This window comes from Acomys russatus, chromosome 6 (genome assembly GCF_903995435.1).
Source record: "Acomys russatus chromosome 6, mAcoRus1.1, whole genome shotgun sequence".
Taxonomy (NCBI): Eukaryota; Metazoa; Chordata; class Mammalia; order Rodentia; family Muridae; genus Acomys; species Acomys russatus.
In genome coordinates, this window is record NC_067142.1 from 54,458,050 (window position 1) to 54,471,711 (window position 13,662).

At 40.6% G+C, this 13,662-nt stretch overlaps 1 long non-coding RNA gene across 2 annotated transcripts in view; it reads left to right on the forward strand.

Moving 5' to 3' along the window:
• The window catches only part of LOC127191010 (uncharacterized), a 196,605-nt gene that overhangs the window by 75,870 nt on the left and 107,073 nt on the right, over nt 1-13,662 (forward strand). Inside the window, exon 2 of one of the 2 annotated variants that reach the window (XR_007830812.1) lies at nt 8,720-8,785. The exons of the other annotated variant lie outside the window; for it this stretch is intronic. This is a non-coding gene — a long non-coding RNA (uncharacterized LOC127191010). The remainder of the gene's footprint in view (nt 1-8,719; nt 8,786-13,662) is intronic. 2 annotated transcript variants of the gene reach the window in all.

A 13,662-nucleotide genomic window follows, 5' to 3' on the forward strand; every position in this document is an offset into this window, starting at 1 on the left:
CACATTATACAGTGTATCTTTGATTGATGTTTTTTAAAATTGAAAATGGAACCTTTTTACTATTTTTCTTTATTACTGAGTTATCGTGCACACATACACACACACACACACACACACACACACACACACACACACACACAATTAAACATTATCATATCCCCCCATTTCCCCTACTCCAACTTCTCAACACTTCCCAACAGGACCCCATTCCAAACACATATCTTCTGTTTTATTTTTATTTATGTGTTTGGGTGTGTCTGTGTGGGGATATATCCATGAGAGTACTGTGCCCTCAGAGGCCAGGAAAAGGCTCTTTTGAGCTCCCCTGACCAGGGTGTTGGGATCTGAACTTGAGCCATCTAGAAGAGCAGCATCCATTCTTAAGTGCTGAACAGATCTCCAGCCCTCATTTCTACCTTTTGAATAATACTTTTTAAGAAATTAGTGTTCTGTATATAATAAGTATTTGGTGAAAGAAAAAAAATCATTCTGAAATAAAGCCAATTAAATTTTACATGAGGGTTGAGTGAAAGATACAGGGAGTAAGCATGTAGGTATGTCTTTAGAGACTTTGACTTTCTAGAACTTCAATACTACCAGGGATGTCAGGGTGGGGATTTTATAAGATACTGGAAAGGCATTGATAACCTCCAGCCACCATTTCTAAGATGTTAGGATCTCAGAGTTAACACGTAGCCTCTCTGTTCCAGCAACCTTCGGCTTCTGTGCTGTGCCTCGTGGCCGCCCTTCTTCGCATGCTTGGTAATGCATGCTCCTCTTTGGTCTTCAGGCTAGACTTTTAATATTGTTTAAGGATCACCACCTCTCTATCATTTTCTCTAAACCCTGCTTTAGCCTTTTGATTCATGAGTAACTGTCCTTTCACATTCCAACTTATATCCAGCTTGACCATTTCCTATACGATTCTTTGTTTATCATCTATTTTCTCCAGTCAGTACTGAGCTTTTCATGGGCGAGATCATATTCCACTGGGCTGTGTGTCCACAATGCCAACTCAAAGCATAACTCTAAGCACAGCTTAAATGCACGCTGCTGCTTATTAGCAGAGCTACATCAGATTGGATGTTGCCACACCTTGCTCCACTATTCCAGAAGCTCCATGTGTCCGTGAAAATGCATGGGGGCAGAATAATTGCAGGAGATGGGATACCTGTACCTATTTATGTTCACTGACCACAAACCACTTCTTCCACGGTAAGGTCAACTTGATTTAAAGGTACAGGATTGAGCATGTCATGAACTTGACTACATGATTTTCTTAGCCAGTGTCAGCCCATTGAACTCTCCCTTCAGCTTCAACTGTTTTGCCAGTAACCCAGCTTACTCAGCTTTCCAGAGGCCTCTGACTTGATCTGAAAGCATTCTGGCTCCAGTCTGACTTTAAGCCTGTTAGAGATAATGGGATTAGGTGGCACATCTTGGTGGTGGTATTGGAGAAGCATCAGTTATGCTCGTGTCTTGGCTAGTAACAGCAGGATTGGGACCGTGCCAGCTTTTACCTCATTGCTAACAGACTCCTTAATTAACCTGCCAAATCAGGTGCACAATCCACTGTTGTTTTAGAAACGAGATGCATAATATGCATACACACTTTTCCTTCCTTCGTGCTAAAAAAAAAATCTGTTCAGTTTACTATGTAGACACGTTTGCTTGAATTGCACATTATGCCTTTTCAAAAGAAGTGAGGATTCAAGAAACATCTACTATGGCTCCATCTCTTTCTATTAGTGTGTGGAGGTGGGAGCGGGGGTGTATTGTGATGTGTGTGTGTGTGTGTGTGTGTGTGTGTGTGCAGGTATGAAAATATGTGCATATGCAATTGCATGGGGATGTGCACAGAGGCCAGAAATCAACCTTGGGTATCTTCCTCAATTACTCTGCACTTCAGTTTTTGAGACAGGGTCTCTCACTGAGTCTGTAGCTATTGATTTCTGACAAGCCTTAAGCATTCTATCTCCCCGCCCCCTCCCCTGACCCCAGCCCTGGGATTACATATGTACATTGTCATGCTTAACTGTTTACATGAATGTGGGGGTTCCAAACTCAGGGCCTCACCCTTGTGTGCCAAACACTTTACCACAGGGGCCTTCTTCTCAGTTTAGGCCTGTTTTTTTTTTTCTTTTTAATTTTTTTAAAAATTTAAGTAGTTTATTCAGATTACATCTCAATTGTTATCCTCTCACTTGTATCTTCCCATTCCCCCTCCCTCCCTATTTCATCCTATTCCCCTCCCCTAGGTCTGTGACAGAAAGGGACCTCATCCCCCACTATAAGATCAGGTCTCTTCCTGGTAGCCTGCTTGTTCCTTCTCTGAGTGTCACCAGGTCTCCCCACCAAGGGGAAATGGTCAAATAGGGGGCACCAGAGTTCATGTCTGAGTCAGTCCCTGCTCTCTATACAACTGTGGCGAATGTGCTGTCTATTGGCTAGATCTGGATAGGAATATCTATGTTTACTGCATGTATTGTCCTTGGTTGGTTAGTAGTTTGAGCTGACCCACCTGGGTCCAGATCTGCCAGCCTTAATGGTCTTTTTGTAGGTTTCTAGGACCCTCTGGATCCTTCTATTTCCCCATTCTTCCTTACCTTTCTCACCTGGAGTCCCAATAGGAAATCCCAGTATCTATCCCAATGATGAGACTTACTGTTGGCTGCATTTACCCCGCGATAATTGACTCTGTCTTTCTCTTAACATTCAAACATGTAAACTCACTTAATTAAATGTCCCTTTTGGTCAATGTCATCCTCATAAGCTATGTGTAAACTCCAAAGGCTGGAATAGCCATTTGAAAGTGGTTTCCTCTCAAGGAGTCTTGGTGAGCCCGGAAGCCATACCTTTCATACCTTTTGAGCTATGCAAATGCATGCTTCCTGTTTGTCACACCTGAAATCAATTTTGTACCCGTTTTTACCCCACACTTTGCACACTGTGCCACAAATTGCTGCTCCTCAGGAGACTCAGCCAAGGACGTTGTGTTCCCTTTTCACGATGAAATGTAGATTTCCCATTGAACCTAATCAACCCTCATTTCAAAAGGTTGATAAGGGGGACACTTAGAAAAGCCAGTTGGTGAAATTTATGGCACTAAAAAGAGTACATTTCAAGAATATTTTCTGATTCTAAAGCGATAGAATTTTTATTTCATTGTGTATTAAATTACGTTTTTATTCTATCCAAGTCCTTGCTTCCCAGTTTTGTGTCCCTCCAAGGAAGACAAGCGTGTTGACAGTCACAGGGCTCTCTGTGACATTCCATCCCAGACAGAAAAGGTATACAGTCTTCAGTCATGTTTTTTCCATCAGTTGATTTTTACAGTGGCTGATGTAGGCTCCGAGTTTTGCATGAGAAAGCAGGGTCTCTTTTTCTAGTCAGGAAGGAGAAATAACATGGTTTGAGTTACTAACTGTATGTCAGAGGCTTCCTAGATTTTAATGTATGTAAAATCACTTTCCTGAAATTCTACTAGTTGGAGGCTTGGGTTTATTGGCTTCCCTCACCATGATGGACAGCAGCATTGGCATTCAAACCTAGACTTGTCTCACCCTAAATCAGTTGTATTTTCATTATTTGATAAAACTCTTCCTTACAAGTCTTGATTAGTATGGGCCAGCCTATAGGACTTAGAATATCAAGGGAAGCAGAAATCTTGGTTGCTTATTCTATATGTGTCCTCAGTATCCCTCTGTACACAACATTTAAGGAGACACTGTCAGTATGCAAGTGGAAGGTAATTGTTGTTCCTGTCTCTAAATCATATCCAAGGCCTATAGACATGAGCTTTGTTGCTAGGGGATGAGTTCTCCCAGGACATTAACTCTTCTGGAACAAGGATACTCATACAGAGACCCCAGTGACCTTGAGAAGGAAGGCTTCTGTGTGAAGCAGGCATTAGGAAAAACACCACATGACTCTAAACTCTCATTGCCACTCAGCAGGCGGTGAGTTCCTCCTGGGGAGAGGTTCATTAACTGTAGACCCATTCTGGAAGTGTACAGCAACATGATTTCTTTCCCACACTGATCCACTCTTTCAGGTCATTTTAAACATGATATATAGTAATGTCACTTAATGATTCAAGCATAATATCATGCATGTTCTCACATACTTTTCCTGGTGTTCCTCAACATCACCACGCATTTGACTACCTGTTCACTGTCCGCTTTCATCTTTCTAGATCATACCAACATTCCCTGTCCACCTTCCCCTTCACCAGCTCTAGCATCTTGATTATAAATTGTGTGCATCAGGCCTTTACCATCATCATGAGTCTTGCTCAAGAGTCATAATGTCTTGAAGCACAAATGATGTGCATAGGTTGGATCCTAAGAGCAAACAGCACAACTTGTAGAAAATATGGACACATAAAATTACTCAATGCCTTTCTCCTTCACACACACACACACACACACACACACACACACACACACACACACACACTTTTATGATATTTGGCATGCTACATCCATGAAACAAGGAGGGTTATGTGCTATCTACAACCAAGCATGGTTATTGTTGTTGACATTATTAATAAAAAAGTTTTTTCGCTTTTCTGAAATACAGGATACATTTGGTTTTGTAAAGTTAAAGATATATCCCTGGAACCAAGAAGACTTGATTTGTGCAATAATGTTCTAATACAAGAATCACCACACAAACCACTCGAGCACCAATCTCAGAGAGATATTGATGGGCTATTGAGTGAACACACACCCCAAGACAAGGCTAATTGCAATCAGGGCCACAGAAAAGACTCAGGAGGCTGACTGTGACACTGGCCTATTTCTAAAGCAGGCCTTTTATAAGAAAAACTGTAACCAGGTAACACCCAGGTAACCAGGTGGGTGGGAAGCCAGGGGAGGGCAGTTTTACATCATTTTGACTAGCTAAATACAAGAAGAATTGATTTTGTTCTGAATACATTGTGTCCAGGTAGTTAATAAAGCACTCTTCACTGATTGGCTAGGATATAGGCTTGGAGACTTTCTAGGAGAAAGTAACATAAGAGGATATTGTGGTTTTGTTTAAGTAGAACATACATCACTAATTCAAGCAAAACATTCAACAAGTATTGAATTGTAAGTAAAAGGCCATTCAAGCTCCCAGGCAGGTAGAGCCTGAGAACCCAAACTTAATTTTAATTTATGATCAAAATGGAGACTTAAAGACAAAACGACTTCTGTTATGCTAAAGACAAAAGCAGGTTTTAGCAGAGGAGCTATGGTTTTAAGCAGGTAACAAGAATCAAAGGAGGCAAGTTGAAATTTCTGAGACAAGAGAAGACCTAGGAGCTACATGGGAAGCAGTGGAAAGTTGTGAAATGCTAAAGGTTGTCTAGTTTGGGCATGGTGGGGAAGGTGATGTGGAGTATAAACATGTCTAAAAGGAACACTTAATATTAGCCATAAGATGTCACTTACGAAACTGCACTGTCCCTTATTGGTACCATCTTTGCTTTGGAGTGATTGGATTCCTTTTATCAACTTTGAAGAAATACTGGTTTCTACATTCAGATGAGTAGGCAGAAAGCACAGTAGTAGTTTTATACAGGGCCTGAAGTGCCTGGGGAAATGACATTGAGCAGCTTCCTCTATTGCTCTCCATTTTGGTTTTTTTAAATTGTATCTTTCCTTAAGACTAGCTAGTCACTGAGCTCCAGCAACCTTCTTATCTTTACCTACTACTAGATTATAAGGCCACACCATGGTACTTGGCCTTTTACATTCATTCTGAAGAATGTAAACTCAGGTCCTCATGATGGTATATGAGCTATTTCACCAACACTTTCTTCATGGCATTAAATCTTCAGGTGTCTAATGGTTTGAGGGAACTCAACTGAGACATACAGGTCTGGTAGCACCTTAGAATAAATAAGCAGCTTATAATTCAGCTAGGACTATTAGATCATACCCAGAGTGTCAAATGAGGAGAGACATACCAGCAGAAAGTGCAATATCTACACCAGTCTTTGAGTTAGTCATATCTAAAAGTATGTAGATTAAAACAAGGAAAATGTTGAAATCTAGCAGGTCTTGGTTTGGTTTATGCCATGGCACACATTTTAAAAATGCTCACATGAAAGCCTATTCACGGCCAGCAATACATCAGTGATAGGAGAAACTGAAATTTTCCCATAGTCCCCTTTCTGGAGGATACAAGACTCTTCTCCATTGAGACATAGACATAGTTAGCATAAGCATCATTCTTATTTCATATCTCCGCTTTGAACATTGTACATATTCTGAATCCTGTCTTCTTCCACCAAGGCCCTTATATTCAGTCTCTGAGAGCAAAACTAAGCATCAGCTCCCTTTGGAGAGGGAGGTATGCAGGTGTGTGACATCACTGTACCGTTATTGCCCCACTATTTATTTTCCCAAGGTTCTGTTTTGTAGAGGAATTTTAATTTAGAGCATGGCTTCTCTGGCAAGAGATCACATCAAAAGACCTTCTATGTCTGTGTGATCTGATGAGAATACAGACATACCTTTAATCCCAGGAGGCAGAGGCAAGCAGATCTTTGAGTTCAAGGCCAATCTGGTACAAAGCAAATTTCATGTAAAGAAAGGCTTAGGTCTAGGTATGGTTGTGCACACATTGAATCTCAGCACTCAGGAGACAGAGACATGCAGATCTCTGAGTTCTAGTTAGTGCTGTTCAGGCAGTTTGGTTAAGTCAGAGAGTTGAGATGCAGTACAGTGGAGTTGAGTTTGTGGCAGTTCAGCTTGTGGAATTCAGAGGCAGTTTTACTGCAAGAGTTTTACAAAGACAGGTTGAAGAGAGAACAAGCTAGACACAGGTAAAGACAGAATGAGCCAGAGAGTGAGCAGGAGCCAGGAAGCCAGAAGACTAGAACAGATTGCTAGAATTAGTTTGAGGCCAAGAAGAGCAATTCAGTGAGAAACTGAGTAGCCAGAATGAATCAGTCAGCTTGAAGAGGAGTTTGAGCCACAACAGCTGAGTTGAACTAGCCACCAGAGTTCAGAAAGAGCTAGAAAGGGTGATATTGTTAAGCAATAAGTCTCAGAGATTGACAACATTCTAGGCCTAGATTAGATTGTCCAGAGGCTAGAAGCTTCCAGCAGTAATCCCCGATGATGACAATTACATCAAAAGAAAAAATTTACTTTAACACTGTTTAATCCCAGGGCCTCTGTCTTTTGGGAAGGCTTGCCCTTGACCTGACATCCCTGCTATCAAGAGCATTTGCCCCAGAATCCTGTGAAACAGAAGTCACAGTTAACATTTCTGCCCCTAAGCACATACACCATGTGATTCTGATTTATCCTTTGCTTTTGAATGTCACCAGCACTGTGTAACATTTCTTCCTCCAAAATTTTCCCTTCAGTGGGTTCTGCTGCTCACATACCTTGCTTATTCCTCTTTGACTTCCAGAAAGGCTTGGCTGAGATTATGACCCTTTAGCCTCTTTTTTTTTAGATGGGGTAACCAACCTTTTTTTAAAATTAATTCATTCATATTACACCTCAATTGTTAGCCCATCCCTTGTATCCTCCCATTCCTCCCTCCCTCCCACTTCTCCCCTACTCCCCTCCCCTATGTCTGTGACTGAGGGGGACTTCCTCCCCCTGTATATGCTCATAGGGTATTGAGTCTCTTCTTGGTGACCTGTTATCCTTCCTCTGAGTACCACCAGGTCTTCCCATCAAGGGGACATGGTCAGAAATGGGGCACCAGAGTTTGTATGAAAGTCAGACCTCACTCTCCACTCAATGGTGGAGAATATCCTGTCCATTGGCTAGGTCTGGATAGGGGTTCAAAGTTTACTGCCTATATTTTTCCTTGGCTGGTGCCATAGTTTGAGCTTCTTTATTTCATTATTCTCTTTTTCCACCATGACCTTGTAAGGCTAGGAGTATTTGCTGGCAGTTCTCTCCTTTCTCCTTCAGCTTTTATTTTTTTGGTTGAGATTCAAATATTTAACCATCAAGTACAGCAAAGTCACCAGTGAAAACCTGAGGCTGACTAAACAGGCAGATGGACATGTTAGTATGTATTGGTGCTGAATGTCAGCCCAACCCCATTAGCTATTTTAAAATTATACTTGAATAAATATTTTTTGTAAAACACTTGCAATGGGCCATGAAGTCGGGGAGTCCTGGTCAATATGATAACCCATTGACCAGAAAAATATTGCTCAGCTTCTGAATCCCGAGTTGGGAAATCTCTCCAGTGAGTATTATAAGAACAGACCAATATCTAAATCAGGCCTGGATGCAACCTCTTTTCATTTTTCCCTTCGGATTCCCATTAATATGATTTATTTGATCCACTGGCTCTCCTGAAAGCAAAATTGCATAAACTTTCAGCATCTCCAGTAATGACATCTCACAGTAATTGCTGGAGCTGGCCCATCCTGCTTCACAGAGGCCCACAAGAGCTGACTGTCCACATCTCTTCTCAACTCTGCTCTCGATGGTGTTACATTGCAAATTGAAATCACCCATAGAAGGAGTATGACTTGTAGTAACTAGCCAATGATATAAATTATTTTTTCCAAAGAATGTGAGGTTCATTATTAACCAATAGTATACTATATACTTAGTCACCATGAAACAGTCCCCAGTGATCTGTAACATTGATACTGACCTCTATTAAATTTATCTGCACCCTCTTTCCCTTGTGAAACACTTTTTATAGTTATTATTTTTTTTTAAATGTTGGCATTTGAAAATTTCAGGCAAATGGATGGAACCAGAAAATATCATCCCAAGTGAAGTAACCCAGACCCAGAAAGACCCACATGGTATGTATTCACTTATAAGTGGATGTTAGCCATACAGTACAGGATAACCATACTATAATCCACAGGCCCAAAGAAGGTAAGTAGCAAGGAGGGGCCCAAGGGAAAATGCTTGAATCTCACTCAAAAGGGAAATAGAATAGACAGCAGAAGTGGCTGGAGAGGGAATTGGTTAGGAGAGGGGATGGAGAAGGGAATGAGGGTGGGGATCATATGTTGGAAGAGTGGGAGGGGGATGGGAGGTGAAAGGTTTGGGAGAGAGAAGAGAAACCAATAGGGAGCTTTCCTGTTACAAGCTAGAGATCTGCAATGGGGTAGGTTCCTAGGAGATATGGGTGTGACTCTAGCTGAGACTCCTAGCAGTGGGGGGATATGAAGACTGAAATGTCCACCTTCTGTAACCAGGCAGGACTTTCAATGGAGGGAGAGGGACATCCACTCACTCACAAAACCTTCAACTCCCAATCTACCTTGCCTACAAGATGGAGCAGAGATTGAGGGAATGGCCAACCGTTCTGTCCCAACTTGAGAGTCACCCCATGGGAAAGAGCCAGTCTCTGACACTACTAATGATACTGTTATGCTTGCAGACAGGAGCCTAGCATAACTGGTCATCTGAGAGTCTCTACCAAGCAGCAGATCAAAACAGATGCTGAGACCCACAGCCAAACATTAGGTGGAGCTCAGGGAGTCTTGTGGAAGAGTTGGAGGAAGGATAGACAGACCTGTAGGGGACAAGAACTCTACAAGAAGACCAACAGAGTCAACTAACCTAGGCCTATGGGAGCTCATAGACTGCCTTTTCTTAATTAATGAATAAACAAACAAACAAACAAATCAATCAATCAACATGTAGAGTGGCTTTCTGCAAGTTCTTATATAAGCAGATAATTTTAAATTGAAAAGCAACAGTTGTCTGGATCAACATTCTACTGAAGGGAACTATACACTCTCCGTTGCTTGCTTTGTGTGAGTTCTTTATATTGTGTCTAGAACAACTAAAATGTCCCATCCCTCCCTTCTCCTTCTCTCTCCTCCCCTTCTGTCCTCTGCTAGGAATCAAACTCATTGCCCTGCACCTGCTAAGAGTGTTATACTGAGTTACTCTCCTTTCCCTTCCATTTCTCTCTGTTGGCTCAGGATATTATGCTCACATTTTTAACGATCTAGAAAAACCTCTAAGATCTAAGGAAAGCTTTTTTTTCTTCTACAATTTCTAAGATGATCATAAGACAATGCATATTTTTAAGGCAAATTTAGTTTCTTTTCTGAGGAAATCTGATTTACTGGGATGATTCCAGACACAGACCCTTTTAGCTTTTGAGACTGTAATAATAATTACTGAGATTAAAAATTTTCTTTAACCTAAAAAAATACCCCATCTTTTATAAAATTAGAGTTCAAAAGTCCTTTAGTAAAAACCCACCATTCTGTGGGTGCTTATCCTTTTCAGATCTTTAAAAACTTACAGTTTTGTCCAAAACTTGTATAATAAACCTGGAGCCAGCCAAATATCATGACCCAGGGGTGACCACCGGAGTCACAAACAGGGTGCACAGTGTAGGAGGTCCACCCATCCCGTAAACAACATTCAAAATCACATGAAAGAATGGACTCTCAGAATGTATTTTCTTTTCTTGTATTTTTGACTTTGGTTTAAGCTTAAATACCACATCTATGAAGATTTCTCAGATTCACTTGGCAGAGTGTTTGGTCTTTTCCTGTACTTCCTTTCCATTGTGTTTTATTACATATACATTGCTTAACAATGGTTTCATTCTTGTGCAATGCTGGAAAGTAATGCTCTTGGAGTGGGTACCGTTTGTTCTTTCTATCTCTAGGATAGTGGCTATTGCATAATTAGAACTTACTAATGCTTGATGCAGGATTTTAAGGTTTTTCTAGTTTGCATTAAAAAAGCAGGTATAATTCTTGAGTAAGTTCCATTTGAAATTGATAGCTCCTTTATATGACCTGGTCATAGTACAAACAGAAGGATGCTGCCATTCACATTAATTCATTAGTTTCCTTGTTCTTAACAATCCACAAATTAACAAGTAAGGGTATAATAGTAGAAAATATGTAAATTAGCATTTTGTTTGGGTGGTCAAGTATCTTGTTGGGATAATTGGCTAGGACATCTGTGTTCTATGATCAATGAAACATGCATAGAGTTTGAAGCCAGACACCTCAGTGTCCACTGTTGGCTGTATCAGTGAGCCTTGGTGAGCTATAAAGTGTAAAGCCTTGTCTATAAAGTGACTTGATAATGCCCATATCAAGGAGTTTATTTGATGAGCATACCAGTCTTACAGGTGTTCATTCTTTAGAAATCAATATTAGTTAGGTGCAGTGGTGCATGCCTGTAACCTCAACAGAGGAAGGCAGATCACTGTGAGTTTGAGGTCAGCCTGGTCTAAGTCTACACAGAGAAACTCTGTCTCAAAAAATAAAGAAGAAGAAGAAGAAGAAAAAGAAGAAGAAGAAGAGAAAGAAGAAGAGAAAGAAGAAAAGAAGAAAGAAGAAGAAGAAGAAGAAGAAGAAGAAGAAGAAGAAGAAGAAGAAGAAGAAGAAGAAGAAGAAGAAGAAGTCATCACCTGGACCATACTGGGGAACAGAGGAACTCAGCACATGTGTAATAATGAACTAAGTGCCATTTCTCCCATGACACTTCTGGATAATCATTCTTTTCATCACCGAAGATTTAGCCTAGAAATGGCCATGCTTCATGGCTCAGCTTAAAGTAAGGGGTTTTCAAATATATTTTGAAAGTTGGAAAGCATATGATCCCGCTAGCTTCCTTACCTTTAAGTCAGACTGCAAATGCTTTTCCCTCTTCAAGTTCCTCTCTCAAAGAAAATACTTCAATCTCGTTCATGTGATTGTATAACTCAGAAATGTCTAAAGCGATAAGCTTCAAACTTGGCAGTATTCTCGTCCTCGGGAAGAAAGAAAAATCAAGGAAAGTTTGAAGGAGAAATGTTTTACTGTATTTTTTCTTGTGGGGCTGTTATTTACATATTTTCATTCTCCTTGGTAATAATATCATTTTATTACCTAAGGAGATTTCAATATCCCTGTCTTATTGATATATAGGTGAGAGAGAGATATATTCCTGTTGTAATCATGGATGGAGTGTGAAGCTCGTTTGAGTTCCCTAAGCAAGAAATGCTTTTCATCTTCTCTTAGAGTAATCTTACATTCTGTACCCAAGTCGAATATTGAAGCCATGGCACAGTGAGTAAAAGAGGTGACTTTCTTTAGGTTATCTCTATACACCATATTTGTTTGTTTTTAACCACAAATTAAATTCTAATGTCAGGCCTCCCTTTATCTAAACAGCCTTGCTCTTATAGAAAGACAAATGGCTGTTATTAACTAAATATTTATGAATAAATAAATGTTGGAAAAGAGTTGAAGGAGGTTATGTCTGAGGGCAGAGTGAATAAAATCAACAAAAGGGCTCTACAAGTAGAATAAATAGAATAAAGAGGTGACTCAGCTCTCTGTTTGGGGGCCTTTTTGTTTTTGTAAATATTGAGGATTGAACTCAGAGCTTTGCACGTGCTAGGAACTCCTCTACCACTGAACCACACCTCCAGCTTTAGCGTCACGTTTTTACTTTGAAACATGAGTTGCCCTGACTGGCCTTGAATTTACTTTATAGTCCAGGTAGTCCTTGAACCTGAAATCTTCCTGGCTCAATCTCTTGATTATCTGAGGTTATAGGCCTATGCCACCAAGACTGCTTAGCTGTTACCATTTCCCTGACCTGTTTTATATCCAAAGGAAGGGGCATAGCTGAGTTCACATCCATGACACAAGAATTGAAGAGGTCACCTCTGAAAACATAAGCAAGGGACTGGAGAAGTGGCTCAGTGACTAAGAGCACTTGCTCATTGTTCTTACAGAGGACCTGAGTTTGAATACCAGAACCTGCATCACAGATCATACAACTGCTTGTAACTCCAGTTCCAGGGTATCTGATGTCCTCTGAATCTAAAAGAACCTGAATGTATGTGGTACATAAACACACACACACACACACACACACACACACACACACACACACAAATAAATAAATAAATCTTTTTTTTAAACCAAGTAAGAAGAAAGCAGTGTAAGTGAATAAAAAGGCATACAAAGCCCATTGAATGGTTAGATGAAGAGCTGAGAGATGCCCAGAGGACTGTAGCCAAGAGTGATAATCTTGGGAGTGGGCAGGCTTGGCTGGCTTAGTTCTCTTTCAGAATGATTTCTAGAGTCTTCTGGTGGGTTTTGTGACCATGGATAGACACAAATAAGACACTGGCCTGGGTAATTATTGTACCTCAAGTCCCTTAAAAAAAAAAAGATATCTTTATCAGGAGTGATTCACATCTCATAGAAAGAAACAGAGACAGTCTATAGCCATACTACCTTGATCACACCCTAATTACATCTGGGTACAAATTCTAATTAGAATCAGGTCTTGTTAGTACTCAGTTGGGATAAACACACACACACACACACATGTGTGTGAGGGCGGGGAAGGGAAGGAGAAGAGAGAGAGGCATACCCACATACACACACGTGTGTGTATATATGTGTGTGTGTGAGAAAGAGAGGGAGGGAGGAGGCAAGAGAGGGAGGGGGAGGAGAGAGAGAGAGAGAGGCACACCCACATACACACGTTTTTACACACAGAGTGGGAGAAAGAATGAAGACAAGAGAGTTTTAAAATGCATATGGTAGTAGCATTGCCAAAGATATAACTTACAAATTTTAGAATCTTAGAATTTCATATATAAAGAACCCATAGTTGAAAAAGAATGTTGGATCTTTGAACTGCAAGGAAGCTACTGAAGCTATCTGAGCAGTGAAATGTCTTAAAAGGCTGC